This window comes from Aythya ferina, assembly GCF_964211825.1.
Source record: "Aythya ferina genome assembly, chromosome: 9".
Taxonomy (NCBI): domain Eukaryota; kingdom Metazoa; phylum Chordata; class Aves; order Anseriformes; family Anatidae; genus Aythya; species Aythya ferina.
In genome coordinates, this window is record NC_140305.1 from 2,966,434 (window position 1) to 2,987,738 (window position 21,305).

Sequence of the window (21,305 nt, forward strand, 5' to 3'; positions counted from 1 at the left end):
TAGATTTTAAGCAATAATTTGAATTTGTGAATGCAGGTTGCTGATACAAGTATTAATTTCAGCTGGAGTGAGCGTGTGTACAGCTTCAAAGTATCCTTTACTTGGAATTGTCTGTGAGTTGATAAGTTAGCAAAAAATTCATACCTGAAGTGCTCATCAATTTCTTTCCTGCAAAGCAGGTGATGTTGGTTTGTATTGAGACTCTTTGGGTACAGGAGATTTTGGAGAGGTCTGTGAGGCCTCTAATGGAGGGGAGGTGGTGAGTGGGGTAGTCCTTTAATTGGAAGAGACATTAAGCAAGGAGGCATGACATGAAAGTAGTGGGTCTGAAGCTTTTTTGCATGACATGTATTTGAGACGTGGATGTTCACAGGTTGTCAGAGCAGACTGCCCAAGGTCATGGGTGAGAGAGCCCCCGAGGGTTTTTAAGAAGACATCCCCAAACTGCAGGTGCTTAAGGGCCCACCTAGGTAAAGACTTGTGTTTTTATTCTGTTGTTACCTCTTGCCCAGGGACCTGCTTCTGACCATTGCTGAAGACAGAGTCCTGTCCCACTGTGGCCAGTGCTTTCATAACTTCAACCTCTGCACAATACCACGAGGAAATGGAGAAGCTGCCCTTCTTCTGCTTGTCTTGGACAGAAGAGCCTTGGTCTCACACAAGTTTGTTGCCAGTATTCTTTTTCTTCAGGTCTCAGTCCCCCCAACCCCCCAAAAAAAATCCTTTAATTCATAACTTCTTTGCTGTATTAAAATTGCATAAAGCTTTGTGGATGGCAAAGTCCTCTTTCAACAGCACTTGTGAAACTGATTTATGCTTAGTAGGAAGGTGTTTTTACTGTAGAGCTTCTGTACAATTTGAGTGAACTTTCAGTAGAAATCCTGGAGCTTTGAGTGGATTTCCTGAAAATATTAAATAAAGACCTCTCTTGGATATTGGCAGTGAAACTTAAGGTAGGAAAGATGGATCTAAAATGCAAGAAAGGTTTTAATATGTAGCAGTGTTTGGAGTTAAGTTTAAAAATTAATTTACAGTTTAAAGAAGGTAGAGCCAAGACAGTGTATCCTTACAAAAAGCCTCTTCATTAATAAAAAAAAAAAAAAAAAAAAAAAAAAGTAAAAAATCAGATAAGACAACCAATCTGATTTTTTCACTGCATTGGTGTGGGGTAGTCTACTACACTGTATGTTTTTTATGTATTTTTTTACTTAAGAGAAGAAGTAAGGAAGTTCATGCAGTTCTTAAGCAATACAAGCCCCTAGGTCTATAGAAATTAATGTATTAATGCGAGAAGTGATAAATACATAAAATATATAGCCTGAGTGCGCATATATAAGGAAAGTCCTGTTGACAAAGTATATCCAGTGCCCCTGAGGCTGGAGGTCTGCAGTAAGCAAAGCTTGTGTTTTGTGCTGGAGATTCCATTAGAGAATTATTTGATTTCCTTGCATAATGGGAGCTAAATGCTATATGCAAAGGAGAACTGCAGCTTTTTGTTCATGCAAAAGGAGTTGGTCTCATAATGCTGAAAATATTTCACTTCACAAAAACTTTAGAGAAGGGTATCTTTGTGTGTATTATAACTCATACATAGATACCGGTACAGTGTAATTACTTTTACTTTATAAAGACAAGTTGAGTTTTATCTTTCCTATATACAAAACTACTGCTTCTGCTGTTTTGTTTTTTGATGTTTTTCTTCAAGATGAAGTTTTTATGTGCAGTGTGCTATATTGTAGCTCTACTCATTTACTTTAAAGGCAAGCCAAGGGAGCTCTTCTAGACTGAATGCCTTCCACAGAATATTTGCCTATGAAAAACTTTATAGGAAACGTTACTGGATTTTTCATCTTTTCTCTTAAATGTCCATGAAGAGATAAGAGGAGTGTTTATTGCTAAACATAAGAATGTTTTCCTTTCAATAATGAAGTTTGCAGATCCAAAATATCTACTGCAGAAAACTGGGTTGGTTTTCATTTTTTTTGTGGTGGAAGAAACAAAACTTTTTTTTTTTTTTTTTGTGGAGCCAAGTGGTTGTATTCAAAGTACAGTTTTAAGCCTTCATGCATAAGAAATGAATATTATTGCAGTTTTAAAAAAAAAAAAGTATAAGGCAGTGGAACTGAGTAAGTGAGTGACCAACGTGGCATATCACGCTCTACTATTAAGTAGAAAAATAGCATTTAGTGTCTTTTTTTTCATTCCAGTTGCTAAGTTCTAAGTAATAGTGAAAAAGATTGGTATTGTCAGAGTTAAGCAGATCCTCTGCTGTCTTTCATTGTCTGCAGTATAAGGCTGATTCCCCAACAAACTTGTCTGCTGTCATTTGCCATGTTTTGTCATCCAAAGCACCAAGAATTATTCATAAGGCCACTAATAGGAACTCCTAGAGTTCCCCTCCCCAACTTGTTTACTTTTCTATTTCCTTGTCATCAGCTTCTAGATGAGTTTGGTATATTATTTTTTAATTTCACTGTACTGACTTCTGCATGTGTTGCCTGGTAGAATGTTTCATGTTACAAGTGGAGCACTAAGACATGGCATTTCTCTGTACTTTTTGCCAATGTCTTTCTTGAATCTAGTATTTTCCTAAATGCCTTGTGGTCCACTGGTAAAGCGATTACAGAGATGCCTGCAGTCCTTCCTGACCACTTTTTTAAACATTTCACTTTTTCAAGAACCTGGAAACTGGTTGTAGATACAGAGCTTCTTTCTGTGTTCCCACCTGGCTTTAGTTCAGCATGTTGGTAGCTTCTGTATAAAGTGAACTTTGATAAAGAGAATATTCATCCTTTTCAGCCAGCTTTCCAACCTCCTAAGTTTTGAATTATGAATATTTTTCTTTGTACTAAAGTGTTGTGGGAAGGGAGAAAACACTCCAACATCCAACCAGTAGCACTGGCAATATAAATGGTACTTAAGTGTGAAGTAAGGTTTCTGCATGGAATGCTTTTCCATACTCCAGTTCCTCTTTGTCTCCATCCCTCCTTCAATTCAGAAAAAAATGTAGTCAAACCAAAAGCCAAAGAAAAACTTTCCTTAGCTTTTAAGACTGAAAATAGCTTCAGGACTGTAGGAAGACTTGTATAGGTACTAGATGAACTGCTTTGCACTGTGTCAAGCCTGTACTTACCTCTCAGGAAATTATTTGAAGAACCATTATAACAGTTTGAACTGAACTGCTGCCCTCTACAAGCTAGAGTGCATTATGCTTTGACTAAACCAGAACACAAGAAACTCAAAGAAAGCATTCTGTAACATTTACTGATACTTAGTGCTCATTTTCTTTAGAGGTTAGGGCTATTAATTAGAGAAGACTATTCATCTCAAATTCACTAAACTTGAACCAAGAATAACAGTAAGGAAGAAAATGCTTCTAATTTGTTAGTAATTTTTGAGAATTCCCACAACATCATGACCTTGATTTAATTAATGACCTTAATTTAATTAACTTGGTGGTTACTTAAGGCTGTCTGCAAGAATAAAAAAAATATTAATTTTAATTTTCACACAATAAAAATATCACTATGTATGAACAATAAAATAAGGACATCTGTTTTGGGCCCACACCTCTAAATTGCTGCTTTTTTGCACATCTGATTTGTGTTGCACATCTGACTTGTTTCTTCTTAAAAATTACCTTTCTCAATTTATTTCCATAGTATGTCTGTTCTATAAATGGTCTTCCATAATTTTCTGGGGAGGTCAAAGTATTTAACCTAGTTAATAAAAGCATGAGCAAACTGGGACAGTGGAACAAAAAAAATGCTTTGCCTTATGTACATGCTTTTTCCCTGGTGAGAAGCCGAAGACATAATAGTGCCTTTATACTGTCTGCCATCCTGTGGCCAACACAGAATTTTACAGATGCTTACTAAAGAAAGGAAGGGATCATGATATTAGAAATTAAGGTAGACATAATAGTTTCAAAAATACTTAAGCTTAACAGTTAAGGTACAATTTTAGAATTCAAGTCTGGTAATACTCACCTATGAACACTGTCCATTTAGATGCATGTGCCTTAAGAAAAGAAAAAGAAAACCATGAAAAATGCCTGCATAACCACGTTTTTAGGTAGTAGTTGCAAAGCATAGTCTGAAAGGGGATGAAGTAGTGTCCGCTCATACAGCAGTACAGCCTTTCAACAGTATAGCCTTTCATCTAAGTGCGTCAAAGTATTTTGCAACTAGATGGGAAAATTGAAGCTCAGGATAAAATGATTTGTTCATACTGTTTGGCACCAACTCTGGGAAGAGGCTGCAGTGTCTCAGCTTGCAGCCTTGGCTCTGACCTCCAGCTGAGTGACTCAGTGGCCAAGCGAGCATCCACAACACATCCGCGCCTTCCTGGCAGCCCCTCTCCAGCCTGGGATGACGGGAGGGGGCTGGTGGGAAGGGACGTGCTTCAAATACCAGACACAGCTCTCAGCCAGCTCAATGCACAAAGCAGAAAGCAAGAGAAACTTTCCCAACATGCTGATGTCTAGTGCGGGATCTCTTCCCCGGTCCAGCTCTGCTTCTTTCTAAAAATGTTTCCTGGTAAGAAACCAAAATCTCTGGACCATTGGAGCCAAGAGCAAGGCCAGCCAACACAATGCTGTGGGAGCATCTCTTCCCTTTCCTCATCTTATATGTGGGGAACACTCCAAATCCATGGCACCAAATCTCTACTGCACCTGGCGTTAATACATTCGTTTGGCACTCAAATGAACTGTTAGTACTTCTGACTTACACCTTTGTTTGAATAATAATAATATAGGGACTTTGTTAATATACAACAGATAAAATAAATTGTCTATTATTTTCCTAGATGTTGGTTGGATTTACCTTTTCAGATGGCATATGTGGTATGTATGAATTACCTGGGAGGTGGGAACACTTTCTTAAGTCTTTCCTCTAATTATTTGTATGTGAGAAAATAACTTCTCACCAAGGATTAAAAGTAAAGTTTTATCTTGTTTCTTTAAAATGACTTACTGTTCCAGAAGTTGAAGTTGTTGTTTTGTTTTAATTGTTCAACTCCTTATCAAAAAAGTGTCAAATATCTTACATGAGCACTGTTGCATATGTATGTTTTTGTACCTTCCCAAAGCCTGTTCAAAAAAAAAAATAGAACTTAAAAATATATATTAAAACAAAATCTTTCTACAGAACACTTTCTTGGAGTCCTTTAACAAGTTTTAGGTGGATAGAGCCACTTTTATCAGCTCTAATCTGATGTTTTTTCCTACTCACTTTAGCCAAAAGAAAAAAAAAGTTAAATGGAAACTTGCTAGATTTCAGTGAGTAAACTAACTGGTTATGTGGTGTGTAGGCTACAGGGGAAAAGACAAAATGGAGAAATTATTTATATCAACCTTAAAACTGTAAGTTGCTCATACTATTAAGTTTTATAAAGATTAATTGTTAATAGTAAATAATTCTATTTCCCTTAGCTGCTTTGGGCTAGATCTTGAGCCACTGTCTGATAGGGCCAAGTTTTCATTTTTCATCTCATAAATTTTCTCTTGGCTAAGTTAAATTCTTTCAATGTAATTTCATTGTCAAAGGAACTCATTATCATGAGAAGAGGCAATTAGTTATTAAAGCCAGTTTGAATTTTTGGATTGGAATTTGAATTTAATGGTGCAGCAGATCAAGGGGTATAACAGTAGAATCACTTTCTTACTGGAGATTAACAACTCCCTCTTCCTTATGACCTGAGAATTTATGGTTTTGGACCACATGGAACCATTTCATGTTGCATGATTTCCTTTTCAGCTGTGGTGAGGGGGAATAGCATTTTAAAAATAATGATTGAAAAATAAGAAATTCATAAACTAACCATAAGGATTTTTTGATGGTTTTAATCTTCATCCTGTTTCGTGGTAACTTAAGGTGGTTACTTCTGTTCCTTCTAAATGCACTAAGGACCATAAAGGTTTAATAACTGTCTTTCCTGTAAGAATGCAAAATATAGCAAGTATCTGTTCAGTTACCCAGGGACTGCTGTAATTACTTGTACTGACTCAGGTTAAGGCAGAAAAAATAAGAGATTCTTTAATTAAAAACAAAACAAAGTGCACACAGACATACGAACAGGTTGCGGTAATATTAATGTCTGCTGAGCAGCTTTTGTGCCACAGGGCAGCACCATTCCACAAATGCCACGGTCTTCTCCAGTGTCCCCCGAGTCCCTGGCCATCATACAGCACTCATCACAGCTGGGCTTTCAGCCAGGTAACTCATGCAGTGTTTATCTGGAGAGCTCATTCTTGGCCAGGATTGAATATAGGTCTGATGATCCAGATAGTTCTAAAAGTATGAAGCAGTTCTTGAGAGACCAGAATTTCATTGCATTGGTGAAGAGGCTGGAAATCACAAGCAGAGGCAGTGAACATCCAGTGCTGCCAGGCAGCTGCTGGGAATGCTGCTGCTTTTCATGGCTCTTCTGTCCCCCAAGAGCCATCTCCACTGCAGGAAGGAAGGAGATGTGGAAGCTCATGACTGCTGCATTGCTGCTACATCATCCTCTATCACCCATTCAGCTTCACTGGACCCATATGACAGGGCTGAGCTGCAATGAAAATGTCCTTGTTACTGTCTTTAGCTCTTGCCAACATTTATAGCATCAGACAAGATGTTCTTCAGCTCAGAGTGAATGAAACCTCTAAATCAAGAGCTGTATGGCTGCTAATAAAGCAGCTGCTTATTCATCAGATCTCACTTCCTTGCAAATTCTTCTCTGTTTGGGTTTCATTTCCTAGGTGTATGGAAAGTATATATCCATCAAGGAAGGTACTTTTAAGGACAAATAAATGTCTGCATGCAATATATTTTATTTGAATTGTCATTTGGATAAAGGCACTTTCTGCAATGGGTTTTTAACTGGAGGACTGGGCTAGAGCTGAAGTGATTCAGGGAGAAAATAAAACCTGAGGAACTCACCTTGAGCAGAGCTGGAAAGAGGCAATAATTTGTTCCCTGCTCTGTTACACAATTTGACAGTAGGTTAAAGTGCTTTCAGCTGTAGAACTAGATCCTCAAAAAGCCTGCAGACAAAAGATTTTCCTGTCTTGACTTTTTGTGAGGGGTGTTGGCTCCTGTACGCTGTGTTCGTAGGCTGTGAGGTGAGAGCTCAGCAGGAAGGCATGAACTGAAGCTTGTCCCTGAGTACACACACCATGATCTTTGCCTGAAGGGACAGGGGGAAGGAGCAGACAGGGCTACCACTGTCCTGGGGGAGCCTCAGCCACCCAGAGACGGGCACTGGGAGCTGGGAAATGGGCAACAGGCAACATGACAAAACGCATCTCTTTTTATGAGCCATAACAAGTCTGCATTTTAGTGCCACTTACTCCACAACACAGAGTAAATACCTGTGCTGCATCTCTCTCTATTGTGCTAGGACCTGCCAGGGGACAGGCAGTGATGACTCTGTTAAAGGAGCAGTGGGAGAATGAAACAGAGGTTGTGTTCTTGTTCTTTCTTTCTTGTTTTTTTTTTTTTTTTTTTTTTTTTTTTTCTTCTCCCTTCACACAACAAAATCAGGCTTTTACAAACAAACAGTAGCAAAATAACCTTTTCAGGAAGTACACAGGTTTGTCTTAAAATTTGTCTCTGCTTCAAAATATTTTCTCTGCCATATAGTCTCTGGGAATTAATTTTAATTCATGCTACCAGCATCCACTACTATGTATTAATGTAAAAGTTTGCAGTGCTTTTCACTAATTTGACTCCTTGCATTATTCTGATGCTTAATCAACAGATTGATTGCAGCAATAGAAATTTGAGAAGTTAGACTTTGTTTGCTAGCTCATAGTAATTTCTGATATAAATTTGGTGACTGCTAAGGAAAAATGTGGGCATTTACATGCTTTATTGGACAGAAGTATACGAATACTGATTATGCTATTTATCACACAGATCTTAACTGACTATGTGCTAAACAGCTGCCTTTCCCTTCACTGTGAAGTTGTTCTAGTAGTTTCTTCTTTTCTCATTCCCTAGCCACGTATGTACTTTCTCTCTTAGTCTTTTTTTCTGTACAGATGCTCTGTTGATGTTCTTTGAAAGTAGATGGGGAAAAGCCCCTTGTCATTAATATACTTTAATATACTTTTTTTTTTTTTTTTTTTTTTCTTCTTTGGCAATGAAGCATTTGGCCACGTCTCTGTGTTCTTTTCCAACCAGTATTGCTTCCAGATGTTTTCTTGTTGCTTCTTTGTTGGTTGTATTTGGATTGTCACTTGATCATTAGCACTCTGTTTTCCAGAGGGAAGCCTTTGACTTGGTAGCAACCAGACACAGAACCAAGCCACAATTTTCTGACCTCAGCTTCCTCAGCTTGGGTTTATGTTTGGATTTGAGATTTTGGTTTGGCCTATAGCACAGAGCCCAGCCACAGAGTTCATTTATGAAGTCAGAGGTGGCATTTACCAATGACCCAAGACTACACAAGCTATTGCTTCATGTTGACTACGTGTAGATTCAAACTCTTCTTAACTTCTTTTTTAGTTTAGGACAGTGCTATTTAACTTCTTTTTTAGTTTAGGACAGTGCTATGGGCAACTTCCATCTTCAGTGAAAATAAACATACCAGAACTCAATGTGATTTTGCTCCAGAGAGACAAAAATACCAGCTTCAGAAGTAGGAGAGTCTGTCTTGGTAGGCTGGACTTGGGACTGTGTCTCCCTGAGGTGGCCCTGGCCAGAGCTGGCCTCTGCTGCCCTGACCACAGGGACTGGAGCTCAGTTTCTGCACATGGCTGCCTCAGGCCCCTTTTCCCTCCCTCAGACCTGGATAGGCCTTGCTGGAGGCTCCGGGATCAGCCTGGCTGCAGTGACTGACATGCTCTGGAAGAAAAGCATAGCCAGCACTGTTCTGTAGTGGGTTTGATGTGGGAAGAAAGATTAAAGGTTTGAACAACAAAATGCTGTAGGTACCCTGATATCCTTACAGCTCTTGCAACTCCTGCATCACACACAAAAAAAAGGAGTGTGTGCTTTTCCTCTATAGCCCATAATGGAGGTACTCCTATCATGTCTCTCAGCTGTTGCTTCAAGCATGAAGAACTCTATTATTGTCTTGTCAGTCCTTAAGGGCTGTCTTTGTTTCACAAGTCCCTGTTTTTGCAGGTTTTCCTACTTCCTGGTTGTGGGGAATTTGCCCCTTTAACTTGTCCTTGTGAAGGGGAAGGCTCACTGGAGTCTGAGCTGGCTGCGTGCTGTTCCCAGAGCAATTCAGCCATAGGCAAGGGAGAGGACTTCATCAAAATGGAAGCCAGAAGGTTTTTTTACACAGGGACATCATCAAGACTGAAGAACCTGTTGTAAGGCACCTGTACTGGCAGGAGGCAAAGGATGACACAAATTCACAAACTTGCTGAAAATGTTTAGAAGATTAGTTCATTGTTCCTGCAAACTTCAGGTATAACCTTTCTTCCCTCACCTGGGAGAAAGTCAGCCATATTGAAAAGTCATACCAGAAAGTCATACCACATTGTGAGCCGTGGATAATTTGGCAAGATGCTAATGTTTTTTCCTATGGTTAGTTTGGAGCAGATTTGTGCTGGAAGAAGACCAGAAGTGAATAAATCTGGGGAAGGATGTAGAGTTTACATGATGTATAGTTCACAGGATGTACAGTTCACAGGGACTTGGCTCCTCTTCATTCACTCCACCACATTTGGAAAGATGTCCACGCACATATGCTTCTTGGTGTGTCAAAGGTGTGAAGAAACCAATGCTTTCCCTTCTCTCAGCCCACAGGAGGGCAACATTGAGCTGCAGCTGAAACAAGCAGGCTTTGCCAAATGCAGGTGTGCAGTTTACTAATTCAAAAATTAATGAATTGGAGCAAATTAGCTAATTTAGAGTTGTTATAGACTCTGGTTATTTACTGATGCATTGGTCTGCATCTACTCTGATTTTGTGTTTTGTTGATTTGTGCTTAATCAGTAATTGCCCTAAATCACTTTTATCATTTGTGGCCAATGAGAATATGTTGTAAAGAATAAGGCAAAGTTGTATGTTATAGATAGTGGCTCCAGATAGTGGCTCTGTTTTTTTTTTTTTCTTTGTGCTTCTCATCCTAAACTGTATTGCATAGTTAAGTGTGTTGCAGAAAAAAGATTATTAGGATTATGGAATTGTGAGGTTGTCTTGAGGAAAACATTACAAGGATAACAGGATGAGAATGTGAACTGTATAATCTTGATAATAGGAAGTGTACCTACACAAAGGTCCCCGTTCAGCAGTAACTTATAGTCTCCATACATCCTGAGCAAAGCCTGGAGCCAGATTCTCATTGAGGCTGAGGAGCCAGACTTGGGAGAAGCTGAGCAGTGAAGCAGGAGATGTGCCAGGTCCTAAGCAGCTGAGAAGCCAATGTCAGAGGGAGTTTGGCACTCAAACACTGTCTGAGACTTTGGACATGTGATGTATTCAGATTGCAGTCAGTTAATAAAATAAAGTGTTTCCTTCTAGGTACAGGTAGTAGAATCTGCTAGAAATAATAAGCAAAACAGAGGCAGGACATGGCAGGAATGGGAGTGGGTGTTGATGATGTGTGCCTGTATTACTGCACAGGGGCATGCAGTGAGCAAACTCAGAGCTGAAGTGTGGCAGTCAGAGCAGTCTGAGAAGCACATGGGGCATCCTATGTACCTCAAAGCTCTGGGCTAATGAAGTGATATGACAGCACCGAGCATCATGCTGATACATAATGGGCATGGAGGTATTTAGGAGGCTGAGACAAACAGACTGCTGTGGGTATAGAACAGAACTCTGCTTATGGAGTAATTTGTCATGAAAAACTGTGCTTTCTTTCTTCACCACATTTGTTAATAATTGATACTTTTCCCAAGATCTAAACACTTCTCATTTCTATAGTGACAGAAAATAAAACCTCCAATAGAGATCCACAGATAATAAAACAACCTTTTCTTATATTGTTTCTACTTATGTTTTTAGCACAAATGTTATTTCTGGAGAAAATGCTTATCAAAATATTTTATAATCAACACATTCTGAAAGCACCACAACCAAGGAGCCAATATATCTGAAAACAGTGACTAGAAGGAGCATGTGCTGCTCCCCTTTGGGGGAAGCCCTATGTATTTGCTTTACCTTATAAGTTGAAAATATCTGCATTATTAGGGGAAGAAACAAAAATTATACAAGAATAAATACCATAAAGAAAAGAAAGTAAAACAACTACTGCTTTACTAGTTTCAGACTAAGTTCTCTGAGGATTTGTCAATCTAATTGCCAGAAGCAATTGTCTGTCTAGCCCATAAAGATAAATCTATGCCCTCTGTTACCAAATTATCATTAGGAACCTTTGGATCCAGCAATACCCTAATGTTGACTTGCAGAGCAGAGCCTCAGGGCTGGCATTTGTGTCTTCATGGGTAATCCTTTAACCACTGGGAACAGTGACCAGAAATCAGTTATTGACTGCAGGTTTAAATATATGCTGCCAAATTCCTTTATTGAATAAGGAATCTATAAGACTATATAAGTTGTAGTTTCCTTTTTGGCTAAACACAACTAATACCACTAATCCACAAACTCTGCATCATGTAAACCTGATACTAGTAAGATGCTGTTTATTTGAACTGAACTGAATGCTTTGCCCTTAGGAACTCTGTAACAGAAATATCTACCTTTAGAAAGTTGTGCTAGATTTTTTGTTGTTTGAAAAACGTTCTTTCAGACAGTACATCAAAATAAGGATTTCTCTTTCATTTCTTTCTGAAAAGAAATTCTGCCAGGTGTCAGCAGTGGTGGAAACTATGAATTCACTATATGCATAAAATGAGCAATATCAGCCCTGGCACTGAGTACTGGCAAAGATGCTCAGCTGTGTTTTGAAAGGGCCACCTCCAGGAGCAAAGACAAGTTCAAAAACACAGCTCATATAATATTTTCCAGAGTTTGCTGTGAGTGTTGACAATTTTTCATACTTGCAGGACTCATTCCATCAAGCCATAAAAGGAAATATCACCAACACAAATGCCAGAATAGTCAGTGTGTTTGGATCCAGATCTCCTTGGGTATGGCTCTTTATTTATTTATTTATTTTTTAAACATCAAAGCTATAGTAGTTAAAGCAATGTATTCTGACTATCACATCAGTGGAACATTTTCCAGAAAATATTGTAAAAGACTCAAAGACTCTAGTAAAGGACAAGCAGTTGGGTAGATAGTTAGCAGTTCTAAATGTACACTGGAATAATTTAAAAAAATAATCATATAGCACTTATTTGAATATAGGAATAAAACTTAATTCATAATAATGCTGAACAGTAACAGGCACTGCATGTTAATCATAATAAATGGCAGAAACCTAGTAATCTTCCTAAAAGGGCAAGTTATTTCAATATATATACATGAAGGAACTGCTAATCCTGTTTTTTATTAAAGTAAGCATAGGAGGAGCATTCATTTCCCAAAGTTTAAGAATTAACAATTTTCTTTGTGCTGGGCTTTTTGTTCATCTTCAAATTTTCATTGAGTTTTCCCTCTCCTTTCAGAGATTTCACATTCTCCTTTCAGATTTAGACAATGTGTGTATACATATGTGGTAATGGTGAAAACAGTAAAAGCAAAACCTGGGAGTATGGAAGCACTCATACTGGGATTTCTTTGGAGAATGGCCAGTTTGGCAGAGATAAGTCAAGATCTTGTTTTCTGTATCTATAGCCTTAATGCTCTACAAAACCTCAAAAAGTGTCAGGCTACATTTGGAATTAGATGTAATAGCATTGATTAGAAAGGAAAGTAAATTAAGTGGGGAAAAAAAATCTCAACAATAAAAACAAAATTATTATTATTATTATTTTTAATCAAAAAGGTTGCAGTGCTAGTGCAGGTGGATAATATTTAGCTTGTGTCTGCATACAGATCCCTAGCATTGGTGACGGGTAGAACACAGAGCAGTCTTGGTGTTCCTCAGTAAAAGTCCTTGTGATGTGACTGGGGAAAACAAAAAGGCAGACTTGCATATTGTGCATATACACATTCAGGGAATAAAATCAAACCAAAATTTTGAAAACTTATTTTGATGTAACATAAAATCCCATCTGTTATTTCTGTTTTTTTCCCCTCTCCAAACCTGAAAACAACTGAATGCACAGTTTGCAGGCCTGGAATGTCAGTTGAGATTTCAAGTACTCTGAATATAAGACACAAAGTTTCAGATTAAATGATTTTTGACTGGAGAAAAAGCTTGTTTTTTGCTTGTTTATCGTGATATTATGGACATCTAGAGCCAAGTATGTGATTTTGTGGGCCTGTTTTTTGACTTGCACTGCATCTATAGATATGTATGTGAATATGTATACTGCTGCTTCTATATAAATAGTTTAGAAAACTCTCCCTTTGATGAAACAACGTGAGAGGATGAGATCTGTAAGTAAGGTAAGTATAGCAATGCTTGCTGTAACAGAGAAGTGTTGAGGATCCTAACTTTCAGCATTCCCATATACACATTACCATTGCCTACTATACTGTTTGGAGAAGATAAATATCTTCAGACGCAGAAAGGAGCATTTAGACAACTCGCCAACAGTACACTTGCCAAATGACATGCAGTGTTCCTGAGTCTCCCTGAAAAAAATTAGTAGACACTTTAATTTCAGTGATTAAGATAATATCCATGTTGAAGACATGAAATTTAAAATGTTTAACTGGATCATGTATTTCTGCCATGTTCTCTGGGGATTTTTTGACATTTTTCAAATCTTGATTACTTAAAGGTCCAAGTATAATACCACATTAGTATTCAGAAAGAATATTTGAATCTTCATGCATTATTTGATCAGGCTAAGTATGCATCCGACTTTGATTAAGACTTCGCTGATCCTGGAGTAAAATCATTAAACATTCATAAACGACCATTGCTTTTTCTCCTCCTCAAGAATGTACTGACACGTTTTATGCAATTATTTGTCTCAACTATCTTCCTGAACTTTTAACCCCCTTTACATTCTCTTATGCCTGCTTTGTATTAAGTCCCCAAATCTTCATTTCAAAGCATTTTTAAAAGCTAATATACAATCAATTTGAGCTCAGTGAAAGCAAAATTATATGTATAATAAAAAGCACCCTATCATGGTAAGGTTCTTTGCTAATTAACTACAAGGGTGGTTTCCTTTGAGGAATAATTCCTCTGAACTCTTTAATTCCAAGGTTAAAATGTCTTTGATTCTAGGCTCATCTTTTAGAAAGATGTTTCTGAAAGTGATAGCCAGATAACGTTGTTCCCCAAGGTACAATCTGATACCATTTACATCTCCTGCTTGCACATCTCAGCTCAATGCCACAAGGATAGACAGGGAGTTTAATCCATCAGACACCTTTATGTAGTTATCTATCTATCTATTTATTTATTTTATTTCTTTCTTTCAGCCTAGCTTCCTAAGAATCCAAGCTCATGGACCTGCCTGAGTAAGTGTAACTCATCCAGACTATCCCGTCCTTAAGGGGTTATCCAACATCATACATATGAGTATGGCTATGGTATATAAGGAGAAATTCTTCCAGTTCTGCAAGTCAAATAAGCAGGGTCTTTCCTTTTTCACTGTGCTTTGTGCTCTTGTTTTGGACCCTTATAAGGGTCCAAAAGAAACAGACAAACTATTATATCCTGAGATGGCAGTATTTTAAGGTGAAATATTTAGAAAGATATTCAAACTGGGGCTTTTTCCCTTTTCCATCATTTATTCTAAGTGTAAAGATAAATTTTAGAAATATATATATAAAGCATTTAAATATCATATTTATTTATTTAAAGCATCTTAAAGTGTTTATAAATTTTAGATATGTGCTTATCACAATTGAAACTGTTCATAAAAACTCCACTGGCTTCAAGGGTAGGGATTAATCAAAACACGTACTTACTAATTACAGGAAAAATACCTACTCAGAATTTTAGGTTAACCAACTTCTTTGCTTTTGGTAGTTTGGTTTAACTTTAATGTAAGTTTGGTTTAACTTTAATGTAATGGAGGCCTAAATATAATTTTGGCACAAAATAAGACAGACATGTCTTAATTGTAAAGGAAGACATGCAGTTTATATTCTCAGTAAAAGCCAGATTGTATTTCTTTAAAGGTGGAATGTATATCTTCTTATATTCATGGTTTATAGTATTTGTGAAAGATGCTTTTGTTAACTCTTTCTCTTGGAAAGAGATTTGTCCTGTCCCCCCTCATTTTCTGCTTCTTGCTTTAATAATACTAGTGGACTAGTAATGGATTCCAGAAAATAAAACTTTAGTCATTAAGAAAAAATTATAATTTTTATCATTAAAATATTTCAGTGTGGCTTATTTTATTTATTTATTTTTCTATCAGAAATACTATACAGAATGGAATAATTTTTGTGTGTGTGTGCATTCAGAGTAGATGATTTGAAGTTGTAGTAATCCTCCCTGATGCTGAAATCTAACTGTTCAAAAAGAAAACAAAAATCATATATATTTTTTCAGTCCTTCTTTAAGGCTATAAAGCTAATTTTTAAGCAATTCACTTGCTTTTACATATTAAGGACTTGTAGCTTACACAAGGGAATAAGAAAATTTCTTCCTACTCCTCAGATTATATTTTCCACATTCATGTGTATTCTGAATGTATTTAGTATTAGCTGAGTAAAAGAATAAAAAGGTTCTAATTGCTGTTTCAGAATGAAAACTGATGTACAGTCTCTGACAATTCACCATTGAGACTTGTTTTCAAGTTTTTGCTCTTATTTTATTTGGCCACCCATTGCTTTGCAACATAGATTATGTGTTTTGTATTTTATGTTTCATGATTTTTTTTTTTTTAAACTAAACTATTAAGTTATTCCCCTGGAAAAAGTTTTTAGAAACTATTTGTATTATCAGACTTTCATATAGGTGTTTGATGGGCAACTTGTGGCAATTTTAACAATATTTTTTTCTTCTGAATGAAGTCTTTAGTGTTATAGTACAGGAAAATTAGATACAGCTGTGAAAAAACAGATATTGTCCAAAAGAACACCAGGTCTTCTGAATCCTTGCACTACCCTCAAGGCTATCTGAGGACAAACTCAGGAAAAAACACAAAAGTCAGGATAACATTGGCTTTGGAAAAATAAAAAGAAAAAAAAAATGGATTGGATTTCAACATCTCTTTTATAGACGAAAATAAAACCTGAGTGCTACTCAGATTTTCCTCATTTGAACCACATGATTTTCTGATGTTATTTATAACTATAATGTTGTCAGCTAGATCTATGTCTATGTATCTATGTCCAAATATCTGTGTTTATTTCTGTGACTTTCTGCAGATCTAACTTTCAAAAATGTATTTAAATATTAATTAACTTGCTAATATTTCAAACCACTCTCATATCTTTTTTCCTTTTTTGTTACACAGTAGTTTTCTATAATTTATTCCTTCATGGGAGGGATTGACTTTACCAGATTAGAGAACTGCAGGTTATGATGCTTCCACTGCTAATATACAGAAATAAATTTAAAGCTATAAGGTTGTTTCACTTGCTGACCACCAATGAGGCTGGTAAGGCTTCAAGAAAAGACACGTTTCAGGTAGTTTCACCCTTAGAAATTGCTCTGTGATCTTTGATGTTTATACATGATTAGTTTGCTGAGGCTGATGTCTGACTTCCACGTTAGGTTTGCTGCTCAGCACATTGTCAGAGAGACCTTCAACGGCAAAACAAGCGGTTTAGGTCTTGAAGAGACTGAATGTGAAGAGTTCTGCCTCATCTCTCACATTGCTCCATTTAGTTTAGGTGGTTTTGTTTTCAGCCTAGTGCAAGAGCAGACTTTGTTACTGCTTGATATGGGAAAATTTTCACTAGGATAATTAGTTCCTAATTTTAACAGTAAAAAATAATGAATATCTATTTGAATTTCAGGTAGAAATACTAGGATGGTAATACTATTATTCTCAGGTATTATAAAGCTTTAATTCCACACTAAAATTATCTACTGCATATGCAAACTTGGCAAAGAAAAAGCAGGCCAGGAAAAAGTATAGCTTATGTTAAAGCAGTGGGCATGCCCAAAGCACTGAGTTAAGTGCTTGTGCCCTGCAGTTGCCTGCAGTTACCTGCAACTGGACCTGCCTTTCATCTGGTTATAGAAGTCCTGCTGCATCAGGTTGGTCTGTTTTCTAAAAAGTCTGCCTCTTTCACTTTGTATTTGTGGAAGGACAACGGTGTGGATGAGCCCTGTGTTTTTTTTGTTTTGTTTTGTTTCATTTTGTTTTTTCTTGCATTGCAAGATACACAGTTGCTCTCCTGAGATGTTCTCATGTAGTTTATGTATAGTCTTGTTTCAATCTTTTCCTAAAAACTTCCATGCATATTTTTTTATGATGAGTTTCTTTGCAAATGTCAGCGGTGAGATATAACAAATTCCCATTGGGTTTAGGTCTTTGCTTGCAGTGCCTCCCTTGTGTAGGACTTCTCAGCTACTTGACATTTGCATGAACACAAGCTTGTACCCTTGAAAGACACCAGCTTGGATCCTAAAGTAGCACAGCTATGTTGGTTCAGTGTTGTAGTCACAGGAAGTCCATTTAGTGCAAAACACTGCTTTGCTATTGTGGCTGTAATGGTGGTGCTAGCTAGTGCACAGACTTTCTAACCAGCCTTGAAGTGGGCATTGTGCCCTACTTATCATAATGTAACCTGGCTACCATTCCATGATAATGTATTTCCCTGTTACACTGAAAACTGTCACTGCAGCATAATATTTGCATAGGAGTGGGAAAATATCCTATAGTAGCTTTTGTTTTCTTTTAGATCTTGTCACTTGGACATTTTAAAGCATCCTGCATGGTGAGGAGGGATCTGCTGCTTTGAAAATCCTCAGACAGAAGACACTCTGGTTTGTGTACAATGTCTAGTAAACCACATCATCCTCTGAAGCACTTAGTTCCTCAAATAGAAATATTACTGCTCTTTTCCTGAGAAGTTGTCTGGTTTTCAGCATGGAAAAATACAGATTGAAAAATGCTCTGGGATTAAAAAAAGGAACAAATGCAAAACAACTACTTCTCTGTATTAATCAAGTGAAAGAATTTTCTCATAGCTGACCCAGCTGTTACTGCATGTGTGCTAGGCAGAGAGGCAAGGCTTAAATCTATTGATCACCATGTTTTAGAAGATTGTCCTTCCTCCTGGAAGGGAGGAGGGCTGCATTCTGCTACAGTACCAAAATGTCCTCTGTCTCCCTATGCCTTACAGAAGTCAGGTGTAGACCTAAGATATTTTAACTGTGTGTGCATAAGTGTAATGTTTAGTTGAGGCAGCCTTACTAGATGCTATAGGTGAGTGTGGCTGTTGGAATTCAGAGGTGACCACCGTGGCTTGTTCCCATCTGTACCCTCCTGTAAGGTGAGTGACTGCAAGCATGGAATGAGGTGGTCATTGCTGCTGGCTCCACTGGCCTCTTACATTGCCCTATAGTTTTGTAAAGTCCTTATGTGACCCACATGATAATGCAAGTCTTAATTGCAAATGTAGCAGGAAGCATTTGATCACAAGTTGTCCTTCAACAATTCAACTCAGGAATCATTTCATGAAGTAAGATTTTAAATAACCTTTAGAAACTTGCAAGAAAACCTTAAATTCTGGGCCTAAATATCTTGCAGATTTGGTCAACTATTCTTACTAAATAGCACCATTATTGTTTGAGCTCATCCTAGTGTTGCAGGGGCTGCTAGGTAACTTCTAGTTCTGGTACCCAGGAAAATAGGATGGGGGGAAGCAGAGGGGAGAATTCAGTGCTTGGTTTATGTCCATTGGCCTGTAAGCATAACTATATATCCCTACTGCACTTACAGTATATCTTGCAGTTACATTGTCCTGCTGTTCCACCCTCTTTATTTTTTCTAAGTGATACATTTTTTCTGCATGAGCTTTGTGTTTACATTAGCATTTTTTAAAGCCCTGGTTACAGAGCAGTGGAGATAGCAACTCAATCCTTGAATTGCTCACAGCTGGATTTTTTTGTTATGACAAGGATAACAGTTAGGAGGAAACAGAAGATAGATTGGAATCTGAGGAGTTTCCAGTTTAGGCACCATCTTGCAAAGATCAGATTTGCAATCAAAATTAATTCTAAATGGTCTCATTTACTTTCTTGCACATCAGTGGTTTATTATTAAAAACCAGCAGCAATGGCTCAAAATTAATTTAATTAGCCTGATTTTAATAACATAGTTTCAAATATTCATCTACATTACCTAGGGACAACCTAAGTCAAGCTGATTGAAAACTGCTCATAAATTGCAAATGTACATTGATCCTTTCTGTCCAGCCTTGGTTCTGAGCAGAGCTCACGTGTAGAGAATGGTAGAGAATGCTCTTTCACTTAGAGCTGATCCATGTGTTGGAACAACTGCAGTCAATGCGCTGACTGCACATGCCATTTGCAAACAGATGAGGAAAACAAACAAGTCAAAGTTTTTTTTTTTTTTTTTTTTTTCCCTCAGGAAAAATACAAGCTCTCCTGGTTGATACATCATTATTAACATGCCCCTAACTTGACAGAGCCCAGTTAATTTTGTTACATACTTTTCTTATGCTGTAGCCCTCTTATCAGTATTAGTGACCAGAGTTTTAATACTGAGACAAGCAGAATATGTAAATGCAGCCCTTCTTCCAAATCCATCAGTGATAAATCTCAGTCTTCTGTGGAAGGAACATAAGACCCTAAAACACACTCTATCCCATAAGAATGGGATAAGAAATTAGACTTAGGAAACGGGTTGCAACACTGGCCCTTTGTGTAGTAGCCAGGCTTCAGCAGATGACACAGCAACTTCCTGGGGTCCCAAGGATGAAGGATGGAGCTCTGGGATAGCTGCCACAAGAAAAGGAAATTCCAGTCTGCTGGAGAACTGCTGACGTGAGCGAGGAATGGGGTGTGGGAGGGAAGACTGTGAGTTCCTTCACTAGTGCAGATTTCCTTTTCTCAGATAGGCCACAGTACAACTCTAAGCATGTTGAGTAGTGTTAATTCCTTCATGCTGCCTGGAAAAACACAAGTGAGAGTTCATCAGGAGTGTACAAGGGGAAAATCCTGCATATAATAATAAAGCAGACCAAAATATATAAACGGTATTTTCAGTAATGATGTAATTCAAATATTTCCAGTTCTTTCTTATTTATTTATTCTAGGTAACCATTCCTGCTTTGCTGTAAATAAAAGAATACTTGTTGGTATTTTTTGTATTCTTTAACTGTCCCACTTTACTTAACTCTTTGTAGACATAATTCTCCAGAGAAATTAGGTGAAAATCCTATAAACCACCACAGGTACATGTCTAGAGGCACATGGTGTTCAGAGCCAATACTTCTGATGGAACAAAACTGCAATGCATATTGATATATTTTCATTTGGTCATACTGACTTTCCAAGTTGCTGAGATAAAGTGTAATGAACAGCAACACTGTTATTGCAATTTGTATGGAATCAAAATTTCTATTTTCCATCAATTTATTTCTCAGATAAGAGTGAGAGTTTTTTGGTTTTTGTTTTCCAAATCCACATGGAAACAATTAATTAATTCAATGTACTCCATAGTTGTTTTTAATGCCTTATAGTCAGGAAACAAATTATTTAATCTCCAAATGTAGAATGTCCAAAATCTAGATCTAGAGTCATTATGATTATCAGTCACTTGGAGCCCATTTGAGCTTATGATCCAGATGTCTTAGAGAAGTATACAGAAATAGTTTCCATTAAGCAGCAATTTTTATTTCAGTGTTTATGGCATTTGAAAATGAATGAAGATTAAGTGTCAAAGTAATTTTCATATTTAAAAAGAAATATGCATCTTTATTATTATTATTATTATTATTATTTATGGATAGCTCTAAAAACTATATTTGTTCTACATACAAGATGTTTTCTTCACAGTATGACAGAATCAAAGAACTCAAAAGTTCTAGTGCAGAGTGCCATCCAGGTTTTCTCATGGTCTTTCTCAACACAGCTGAACAAACACCAGCTTTCTTTCACTTTTGTACCATTAGTGATGTAAGGAGCCATTTGGTCCACATGTGGCCAGAGGTGGTCAATCCATTGCAGGATCATCAGCATCATCTGAGACTTGCTTTTAGTAATATTGTTCCTCCTCCTACAGTGTTCAGCAATAACAGAAACTGTGGCTCTTTCTATGTAATTCCTCCTGTGCTGGTAGATGAAAAACAGGAATAGAGTAACTGTATCACGTTTTTCATTTATTTCTATTAATTTCCCAGAGTTCTTAGGTCAATTTTCCATTTGTGCCATGAAAAGAAAGCACAGGGATGTCCTTC

General features: G+C 37.3%; 1 long non-coding RNA gene across 1 annotated transcript in view; it reads right to left on the reverse strand.

Moving 5' to 3' along the window:
- LOC311441775 overlaps positions 1-21,305 on the reverse strand; it is a 333,528-nt gene that overhangs the window by 83,774 nt on the left and 228,449 nt on the right. The window lies entirely within an intron of this gene.